An 11,464-nucleotide genomic window follows, 5' to 3' on the forward strand; every position below is an offset into this window, starting at 1 on the left:
ATAAGCATCATACTTATATCTTTTATAATACAATAAATAAAATTTAAATATTAATTATTAACATTAAAATCTTATAATTTTAATATTATTATATAATTATGATTACATTATATTTATATAATTATAAAGTATGTGTATATATTTTTATATATATGTATTTTTCACGCTGCAAAAAGCTTTATTGTTTCCACTTGATCCGCGGCATGGGAGAGGGCTCCAGGGTGGTTGAAAGGCTGACTAGCAGTTGCAGGGAGAGGCGCTGGCAGAAGCCAGGCATCAGGGGAAGGCAGAGGGGCCCCTCAAAGGCCTCTGGGCTCCAAAGGCTCAAGTGAGGGTGAGCCTTTCCAGGAGCTACTCGCCCCGCCCAGCCTGGGGGTGACCAGCTTGTGGAACTTAGTCAGCTGGTCTCCCATCCTCTTGATGAGTTTCACCTGCTCGTCCAGGAAGTGGTTTCCAGGAAGTCACAGAGATGAGGGTCTGTGCAGGTAGGACTCAGGCACGGAGATGCAAAAGGGCCTGGTCCAGGTTCTTCTCCTTGACCATGGCGGCTTCCCTGGTGCCCTGAGTTCCACCCACTCATTTGGGAAGAGAACGTGGCCACTGCGCTGGTTTCGCATCTTTAAGTGACGCTCCACACCCTCACAGAAGTGGCCCAAGCCTCCCAGAGCCACATCGTTGCAGTCGAGATAGAAGCCCAGAGAAAGGTCAGTGCAGGAGGCCAGCAGAGGCAGGTCGACCTGGTGGCCTCCGCCTCGGTGGAATAATTTTGAGGAATTTGGGAACTCGTGGTTTGCTCGGCAATAAGGAGGTAAGGTCAAAAAATGGTGCTGGCTGCTCTCGGAGGCTGAGAACAGCTGAGGTGGTTCTGCAGATGGTGACTAGAGGTTGGAGGGTGCTTGGAGCTGGAGGAAAGGGCGTCCCTGGGTCTGTTCTGTCTAAACACTGTTGAAGCAAGAGGCAGACCTGGGGGCCTCCACGGGGCATCATCCAGAATTCTGTGTTTGAGCTCTGCTCTCTGTGCTCTGCTATCACTGACTCTGTACATAGCTTTAAATATATAAGGCAGCTTGTTAACTTATTAACAGTAGTGTGCAGGGGCTACTGGCTCGTCCCTGCACTGTTTTCAAATCCGAATGTGCTAAGGATTCTGGAGTTACTCTCAGGATAGGGTTGGATACCTACTTTGTGGGGTTTACTGCAAAATAAAATTATGGGTCATTTAATTCATACACTATTTAGAATTTCAACAATGGTGACAGCAGCATAAACGTAGGGCCCTTGGGAGCACAGGGCGCTGTGCAGCTACACAGACTGCAGGCCCATGAAGCTGCCTGAGTTGGGATTCTCAGAGGAAACATGTCCATTCTTTCTGGGTACCTGGCCTGGGTCTGGCACATGATAGTTGTTGGCTAACTGAATGAACCAATACAATAAATACATGTATTCATCTAGTGCTGCCTACCAGGTAGTGTTCTAGGCACAGGGCATACAGCAGTAAGCAATATACACAGGGTCCCTGACCCCATGGAGCATAGATTCTGAGGGGATGGAAAAATACAAGGGCACTGGCCCTGGTCGGGTGGCTCAGCTGGTTAGAGTCATCCTGATACATCAAGGTTGTGGGTTCAATGCCCAGTCAGGGCACATATTATACAAGAACCAACCAATGAATGTATAAATAAGTGGAACAACAAATCAATGTTTCTCTCTTCCTCTCTCTCTCTCTTAAAAAAATCATTAAAAAGCAAAACACCAAGGCCACTACCACCAGGCACACTACCAGGTGGTAGGAATTAATGGGGGTTGGGGGTTACAGGCTTCCTACCAAGACAGGACAGTGAGAAGCTAGGAAAATTCCTTTGCAACTGGAACAGGGAAGCTGAGACAGCTGAGCACAATGGCTGAGCAATTTACAGCCAGGTTCATTTGGTCACCACAGCAGAAGACCACGGTCCCTGACAGGGGGCACACTGGGAAAACAAGGACCTCACCCTGAGAGTAACATTTCCTCTATGGAGGGAACATCTGGGCCTCAGGTGTGTTTCAGCTCCAGGCCCAGAAAAGCAACAAAACCAGGTGGGAGACAACAGAACCCATTGCCAGGACTAAAGACCCTGCCCTGTCAATGACCCATCAGAGGAGACCATGACCCAAAAAGGGTGTTTCTGGATTACTGAGGTATAGTCTGCGGAAACCCTCCCCCGAGCCCTCCCCTAAGGCTTCCTTCTGCAGGAGAGAGGGCAAAAATCTCCAGACGAAAGCCCCAGAGTGCCCTCCCCTCTGGGCGGCAGCCCGCGCCACTCCCTTCTTCTTCTCCCACTTCTTTCTTCATAGGCGCGTCTCCTAAACTCAAAGGCAGTGAGAAGCAGCAGCTTGTCCCAGGCTGATCCCCTGACTGTGTCCCCCAAACCCCTTTTTCTCCCACTTCCCAGTGAGCTAAGGCAGCCCAGCCCAGGCTCTCCTGTTGCTTCTTCTGTGCTAGGCCTGTCCTTGTTTCACTGTCTGCAGCTTTAATAGATGTATCCTCACGGTCTCCCGGACTCGTGCTGTGACATCTTTCCTACAGGAAGTCAAGAACCCACACGCTACAGCTGGCCCATGGCAGACCTGCTCAGGGACAGGCCCCTGTCCTGTAACACTACCATACAGGCCCCACCTCTTTCTTAGGTCAGGCAACCCAAGGAAACATTCCCAACCAGAACATTTCTTCAGGATTTGTGAACCCAGCTAGAAAAGAGGTAAAGCTCGGAGAGCCCGTGGACAGCCACGCTCCGCCCTGAGTGGGAGACACTGGCCCGTGGGAAGAATGAAGCTGACGCCCCGAGAAAAGCGGAGACCTGCCTCAGTGGGCCTTCCCGACTGCCCGCACTCCCAGTTCCATGTGACCCGAGACTCGCCTGTGCTCTGGCCAGTGCTGTAGTTTGGTTGTACGAGTCAACAAGCTACACCACCTCAACTGTCGCCTGAGCTAATTCAAGGAGGGTTTGTCATTTTAACAAGGGAATGACAACCTGTTAACTGATCCCTGAGGCAGGAAGTCAGTGAGGAAACCACTGCTGTACTTGAGAGAACCGACTGGTGAGGGCCTCAGGGAGGCCCAAGCAGGCGACCACGTGCGAACTGAAGGCAGGGATCCTGTAGGACGATCCTATACCCTGGTGTATCCCCAGAGGCAACACTGTGTCTGGCACCTAGAAAAGTGCTCAGGAAATATTCATGGAAAGGAATGATTCAATGAATGAAGGCAGGAAAAGTAAAAGCCAGACTTGCTGACCAGCCCTGCCCAGTGTGGCTCAGTTGGTTGGGCATTGTATTACAGAGCAAAGGGTCAGTATTTTGATTCCTGGTCGGGACACACGCCTAGGTTCAGTGTTCGGTCCCCAGTGGGGACGCGTATGAGAGGCAACAGATCAATGTTTCTCTCCCTTTCTTTCTCTTTCACTTCCCCCCTCTCTAAAGATAAATAAAATCTTAAAAGACTTGCTGACCAACAGGAAATGGAAGATGAGCAAGAGGGAGAAATGCAACCTTACAGGGGCTGGCAGCCCTGTTCAAGATGGGAGGAGCTGCTTTGGATGGGGTCATTGGGTGAGAGTCCCGCACCTTGGGTAATGAGTTCAGTTCTGAACTGCTGGCGTGCATTTTCAAGATGAGTGGCTGGTCTTAGGAAACAGAGGAGTTAACCCATCACACAGGGACCATCCCTGTCCTCGGCCTCCTTAACTCCAGCCACGTAACCAACTGAGTGACTCCGGTGTGTGTGCTCAAAGCCTTTTTACTCCAGAGAAAGACCTAATTTCACAAATAGGCAATGATCATAACTGCCTCAGGGACCGGTGGTCCTTGATTAGGAGCAGTCTAAAGTTACCGTGACAAAGCCAGCTGTCGAGTGTCAGCCTAATGAGTCCTCCTGCCTCCCAGCACCGTTCTCCAGGGTCCCCTGGATGACAGCTCACTTCCCAACCAGACTGGGGAAGATTACAGAGATGAGCTGAGAAGCTTGAAATTGGGTATTCAGAAAACACACTTGCTTTTCTCCTTTGGGGATGCCTGCATGGAGACTGGGCATAAACGGCAGCTTTAAAAAAACTGGCATTATAATCTCCTTGGGGCCTGGGTAGCTCAGACGCAGAGCATTAAAGAACTGGCATTATAAAGCTGTCAGAGGTGGGCAAGGCCCCTTTTATTTTGGCATCTGTGTCCAGTCAGAAGCAGTCCAGGGAGATGGTTAAGCAAAGGTTGTTAAACTTCACCGGAATTTAGTTTGAAGTGCAGTGTTTACATCCCTGTGTGAAGCTCATTAGCATGTGTCAGGAAGGCAGCTTCAGCGGCTCCACGTGGCCCCTGCTGCTCCACCACTTGCAGAACTCACCGCAAGGTCCGCTTCTCTAAGTTCTTCCAAGTTCCTCCTGCCCGAGTGAAGTCTTCTTTTGTGACCCCAATATGTCCTGCTTTGAGAATGCCTCCTTCCCTCCTCTGAGCTCAGGCTGTGGGGAGGGAGCTGAGCAGAGTATCCAGGGCGAATGGAGTAGTGAATGTGAGATGCGGCAGATGAATGGCAAAGAACTGAAAGGGGCAAAGGACTGGTGCTCCTCACCAGCCTCCGAAACGATCGAATTGGCTTCAGCGCTCTAGCTATGCAGCAGTAGAGACAAGCATAACTGCATTAGCAATCCCTGTTTTAAAAAAACTTTTCATTATGGAAAATTTCAAGCATATAAAAAATAGAGATTAATATCCACCACCCAGTTTAAACAACTATCAATTTATGGCTTATCTTGTTTCATTTGAAACAAATCACAGTTATTGTGTCATTTTATCTGTAAATATTTTAGCACATCCTCTTTAAAAATAACAATACCATTGTCAAACCTAAAACACCTAATACTGACAGAATTGTATACTGGAGAGCAGAGGAGGCTCCTGCACTACCTTACCCTTGACCCCTAACAGGAACAATGTGTCAAACAAAAGCCTTGAAAAAGGCAAAGGACCAAGGCAAGGTTATGCCCACACTCAGATGCACTGATATGCATACGTCTGAAACATTTCTTGAAGTAGCCTAATAGAGAGAAGTTAAAAAAAAAACAAGAAACAAAAAACAGCCCTGGCTTGTGTGGCTCAGTGGATTGAGCACTGGCCTGAAAACTGAGAGGTCGTGGGGTCAATTGCCAGTCAGGGCACATGCCTGGGTTGCAGGCCAGGTCCTAAGTAGGAAGTGCGTGAGAGGCGACCACACATTGATGTTTCTCTCCCTCCCTTCTCCTCTCTCTAAAAATAAGTAAATAAAATCTTTTAAAAAAACACCCAGCAACCCTCCGTTTTTAACCATCTGGCGTTTCCCAGTGCTGCAAGGATGACCCATTAGAGAACGAAGTCGGGGGAAGCGAACAGGTTCCTCCTCTGATCGGTGGGTGGCCAGGCTGCCACGGGGTCCTAGGCCTCCACCAAGGTACAGGGGCAATTTCCTGGAAATGGGAATTGTTATACTTCTTTCTGGTAGGGTTGTTTTAACAATGGTATTAGATATTTCTGGGAAATGTTTTATTAAAGTATATATTTATAGGAAAGTGCACAAAACTCTAAAGCACACTTATTTTATAATAATGATTGCTGACTGAGCTCTATGTTTGCCCCGAGAATTAAGGTAAACACTGAAAGTGAGATGTAAATGGAACAACTAATGTTAGGGCAGCCAGTCACATGAACGGTTTCATGTGAAATCATCTCAGGTGAGCGGGATGGGAGGGCATCCCCATGTGGAGCGGCCTGGAGCGGGAGTCATAGGAGTAGGTAGGGGACGTGTCTATGCAGAGGGTAGCCAGGTGCAGGATTGCAGAGCCCAGGAGGGGTGGGGAAGCTGCCCATGTGGGGGCCCCCAGTGATCCACGGACTCTCAGGACAGCACACTCCGTGCTGAGCACCAACACTGACTCACTGTTGGGTGGTGTGTTGAAGTGGTGATACAGCATCTTTTACAAAAACCATATAATCCCAGAATGTAAGCTGGTCAGTGGCAGAAACAGCTGGTCAGTATTAGAGATGGTCACTGTTCACATACAGGTCACATAGGCCTCAAATACTCTTGTTTAGATGAATGGTCATTAGCCTTTAAAAAAAGATTTATTTTTAGAGAGAGGGGAAGGGAAGGAGAGAGGGAGAGAAACATCCATGGGAGGTTGCCTCTCATGTGTCCCCTATTAGGGACCTGGCCGGCAACCCAGGCATGTGCCCTAACTGGGAATCAAACCAGTGACCTTTGGTTTGCAGGATGGCACTTAATCCGCTGAGCCACACCAAAGAGGGTTCATCAGCCTTTTATACAGAAGGAGTGAGGCATTCTCAATCCAAGCACTGACTAAATCCTTGAGAGCCTGGCTCAGAGAAGCCATCAATGGGGTGTCGAGGCCTTCCACTCTAAATCCCGAGGGCTGCAGCAGGACCTCTTGCTAGCGCGCATTCACCCTCCAACAGCCTTTCAGTACCTGTGCCTTCAAGTCCTTTCCTGACACTTGTCTGAAGGGGGTGTGAAGCAATCCCCTCTCACTCCCAACTGCCACCTCTTGCTGGGATTTAATAAATGGGAAAAGCATTACAATAATCCTTCCTGGAATTGCTTCGTTGGTGGAAGAAAGTGGGGTGACCTGGCCTCTAACACGCATCTGGCCCCACAGTGTCATGGACAAAGCTACCTCTGGAAGGGCCAGGGCCGCTGGGAAGAGGTGGCCCAGCATTGCTGGGTTTATCCTGGGGCAGGTACTGACAGACTCAACCATCCTTTTTTTCCCCGAAGACTAGAGGAGCAATGTAGCTGGCCAAGCCCGAGGGGTCCTGGAACAGAGCAGGTACTCCCCAACAAATGCTGTGGGTGAAGGCAGGAGCTAGCACTACCGTGGCAACCCCTCCAACCTCAGGCTTTCAAGGAAGACACCATAATCGATTCTATTTCTCTTAAATTACAGTCTGCAGGACTTAAATTCAAACATCTGTTGACAAGGATACAGAGCCTGTCTCAGTTAAGTGATATAATCTGTCCTCATTAGCCTTCTCCCTACTCTCTTGAAAAGCGTAAAGAAAATTACCTTTGGCACAGCAGAGGCTTTTAAACCAAGCTCTTCGCAGTATGTCTCAAATTGAACATTCAGTTGAAACACATAATTACCAAATAGAAAAGAGTGTGCTAGATGAGTTGACACAGGATCACTAAATGTAGCTGAAGAGATGATCCCTACTGCCTTTGAAGTTAAAATGTCTTAGATCAGGCCTGCAAGTCAAACAGTGTAATGAAGGAGGCAGAGAGTGAATCACTAAGAAATTACGCCCCTCCAAGGTTTCTGTTGCTGAAATTCCCCTTAGACCACCATCTGGCTTCCTCCAACCTCCCCCATCTCCCACACGTCCTCATGACTTCAGTCTCTCAGCCCCTCTCTCTGTATCTCTTTGCCACCTGATGTCCAACATCAGAAAGTCCCTTTGCTTAGTTTGTTGTTTTCCAGTTGCCAAGTCTGCTCCCTACTCTATTATGGATAGAGATGAGGTCCTGGGGAGCTTATAAAAATTCTTGTTTCCAGGTCCTAATCCAGATGGACTAAAATCAGATCCTCTAGAGCAGGAGTCGGCAAACTACAACCCACAGTACCAATCCAGCCTGTAGTCTATTTTTGTATGTGTGGCAGGCTAAGAATGATTTTTAAATCTTTGAAGGGTTATAAAAAACACAAATAAGAATTTTTTTTAAAGATTTTATTTATTTATCTTTAGAGGGGAAGGGAAGGAGAGAGGGAGAGAAACATCAGTGTATAGTTGCCTTTCATGCGTCCCCTGCTGGGAACTGGCCTGCAGGGAACCTGTCTGCAACCCCAGTATGTGCCCTGACTGGGATCAAACCGCGATTGTCTGGTTCGCAGGCCCGCGCTCAATCCACTGAGCTACACCAACCAGGGCACAAATAAGAATTTTGACAGAGACCATGTGTGGCTTGTTGTCTAAAATACTTACTATTGACCCTTTACAGAAAATGTTTGCTGACCCCTGATCCAGAGGAAGGGTCCGGGGATCTGATTTTTAAAAGCTTCCAAAGTGACCACGGGCTAGTAGCTGGCAGAACAATATTTGGAATCTGTTACTGTGGTGGTAGGAATGATCTCTGGAGCCAGAGGCCTGGGTAAGTGCTCTGAGCTCACTATTTCTACAGTCATAACAACGGATGTGCAGGAATTAATGCAAAACATAAGGCATGCAGGTAAAGTACCTCTGTATGGTACAGCACAGGTCACCATCAAGTGGTTATTTTATTATTTTTACTAAATAAGAAGCACTCATTGATTAAGGGTGTCTGGGGAAAAGTTACAAGATGCGCTGATTAATTCCACTAAAAATGTTAACCATCCCACATTTGTTGCAAGTGTTTCCTGCTGTCATCAAGGCCCCTGATAAAGCTACTCCCTCCTTTCTTTCTCAAAGATGGTGACCCGTTTTACCCATTTAATGGATTGGGATCATCTAACACAAACACTCTCAACTTCCCATTTCTCTTGAGTTTCATTATTCCATCAGTACACTAAACATTTTCCCTCTTCAACTGGCACTGCAATTTTTCATTAATTACCCAATTCCATTTTAAAATCTTAGACCCTTCCTCTGCTTACGTAAAAATACACTGTATTTATTTTAAAAAAATCTGTCCAACCTACCATTCCATTATCAATCTTTTTCTTTCTGGGTTTCCAGTGAACTTGACCTTCCTTGCTTATACTTATTCCATTTCCCTGGCTCTTTACCTACAAATTGCCTTTTTATAGTTCCTCATCTTACCTCTCACACTTGGCTTCTGGGACATTATATTGTTTCCGACCTAATATACACAGAACAGTGAGTTTCATCCTTTTGAAATTAAACTCTGTAGCTTTGTGTTCAAGGCACCACCTCTCCCAAATACTGCCTGTACTCCATCCATGATGGCTTACTCGCTGTTCCCCAAGTACCCCCAGCTATTTACCACCCCCCACATCACTCCTGTCCTTTTCCTGTCTCCAAATTTTAGCCATTCTTCAAGGTCCAGCTCAAATATTTCCTCTTCTTGAACTTACCTGCCTCACCTCTTGCACCGGAGCTATCATTTCTAGTGCATGCAGAACATCATCTCGGGTGGCTGTGTAAACTGCCACGAGGACTGCTCACTCCCGTGGGAGAGAACCACTTGATGCTGGTTGGTGGGCTATCCTCTCTGTCTACATGCTTTGCGTCAACTGGTGACCAACATCACCTATTCAGGTATCGTGAATCTAAACCTTGTGAATCTGAAGTTTCCTCTGACAGGCGTCAAGAGATTTATAACCTACCTCACCACTAGTCATTCTGTGGGGCTCCCAACACCCCTCAAGGTCATTTAGCAATTTTGCAGCACTGTTGTGGGGTCTGGGTGGGTCACTTGAATCTGAACTTATCTCCTTCACCATTAATAAAGGAATAATTATTTCCTAACTCAAAGAGTTGCTGTGATTATGTAAAAATGTTTAAGCAGTTAAATGCTGTGTCTAAGTGGTAATGCCAGTATAATTATGCTTATAAATTAATATTCCCTCTTCTAAAGTTATCTTTACAAAAATGGTATTTATTAAACAGCTCATATATTAATATCCTTTCATTCCAAACCTCAAAAACAATGTGACAGAGAATGGGCCATGCTGACATGAAGCTGACATTATAGTAACTGCCCTGCCCTTTCCTCCAGCCCAAAGCGTGGCCTGCTTTTAGGGCAGTACAAAGTAGTCTGTCTGCTCATCCCTCCCTGGAAGTAAAACAGTTCACCACCATTTGCACCCAAACAACAGGAGTAAGATATAGAACTTGTCCAAACAATGCCGAAACATTTGGTGAGTTGCTAACAGATTTAAGCCAGAGAACTGCAAGTGAAGTGAGAGAGTTAAAATCTCCCTTTTACACTCCCAGGACCTCTTAGGTGGAATGCACAACGCAAGCAGCAGCACAGCACTGTTGGGACACATTTTAGAAATTTCCAGGTACATAAAACCAAGTGAATCAGAGATTCAGGAATTTTGTAATTTGTCTGGTAGGTTTGATCTTTACAGAGCAGCATAAAATGTTACTTTATAAACAGAAAACAAACCTGCTTTACCCGTGGGTGGGGAAAGCATGCAATCAATACCCTGACTGACATGGGAACAGGGGCTGGAGCGCTGCCAAACCACTGAGTTTCATCAAACTTCACCTTAACAATGAAAAGGCTACTCCTCCTCTGTGTAATACCAGACAGTTAAATGTGTATTTCTCCATATTTAGCCCAGTCATATTTTTACTTAAGCCTTATGCAGTTAAGATTTAAAATACTGTTCTCCTCCTTTTTGTTCTCATCACCCAACATCTAGCACCCAGATGTCTTTTCACATTCCAAAGAAAATTCTGTTTTCCTGTGAGCCCAGTGCCAGAAACTCTACTGTACCTGAGAATCAAGGGATCCCATCCCCTCCAGATTTGCTCTAGAGCAGGGGTGTCAAACTCTTTTTGCTGGGGGCCACATGAGTCTCATGGTTACCTTCAAAAGGCCAAAATAATTTTAGGATTATTGTATAAATGTAACTGCTCCTTAACTGTTAAGGAGCTGAAATTACATTCGGCCTTTTGACTGTAAAGGGCCATTGAATATAACTAGGAGGCTGATGTGGCCCCTGGTGAAAATGCATTCAACACCCCTGCTCTAGAGTATTTAAAAAAAAAAAAAAAAAAAGCAAAGATCTTATCTGTTACACAAATAAAACTGTATTAATAGAACAGGACTAGTGAAAAGTAGGACTTTCTGCTAAGAAAGAGAGAGAGAGAGAGAAAGAAAGAGAGAAAGAAAGACAGACTTAACTTACTTTTAAAGGGGAAGAGAGGAACAGAAACACTGGTTTGTTTCCTTTCACCTGTGCCCTGACCAGGACAACCTGCAGCCCCCACCATGTGCCCTGACCAGAAATCAAACCCACAAGGTTTTGGTTTATGGGACAACTCTCCAAGCAAGTGAGCCACACCAACCAGGGCAGGCACGCTGATTTTAATAACAGTTTGATGCAGTGATGACATTAACAGAATAATTATTCTGTAGAAAAAGTGAGCACATACAAGTACTTAGAATTTGGTTCTGCATAAAACAAAAGAATGCAGAAGTAGGGTCCGGGATAAGGGGAATATAGGGACACTCATGAAGCCTCCAGAAAACCTGCAAAACTTACAGTGCAGAAAGATATTATTGGCTGTCAGTCGCAATAGCGGATTCAGGAAATGCCTGCATCCTTGATGACCACTCTCTACATTGAAAGTAAGAGGATCTTGAACTTTGCTGTGGTCTTTCCTTCACTCTTTACACTGCCACCCAAGAGTGGTAATCCGCACTCAGCTGCTGAAGGCTATGGAAAGGGCACAAGACCTTCCCACAGGAGCACATGACTGATGGTAAGGAACT

The sequence above is a fragment of the Artibeus jamaicensis genome, unplaced genomic scaffold (assembly GCF_021234435.1).
Source record: "Artibeus jamaicensis isolate MK-2021 breed Jamaican fruit bat unplaced genomic scaffold, CSHL_Jam_final contig_851, whole genome shotgun sequence".
In the NCBI taxonomy this organism is placed as follows: Eukaryota; Metazoa; Chordata; class Mammalia; order Chiroptera; family Phyllostomidae; genus Artibeus; species Artibeus jamaicensis.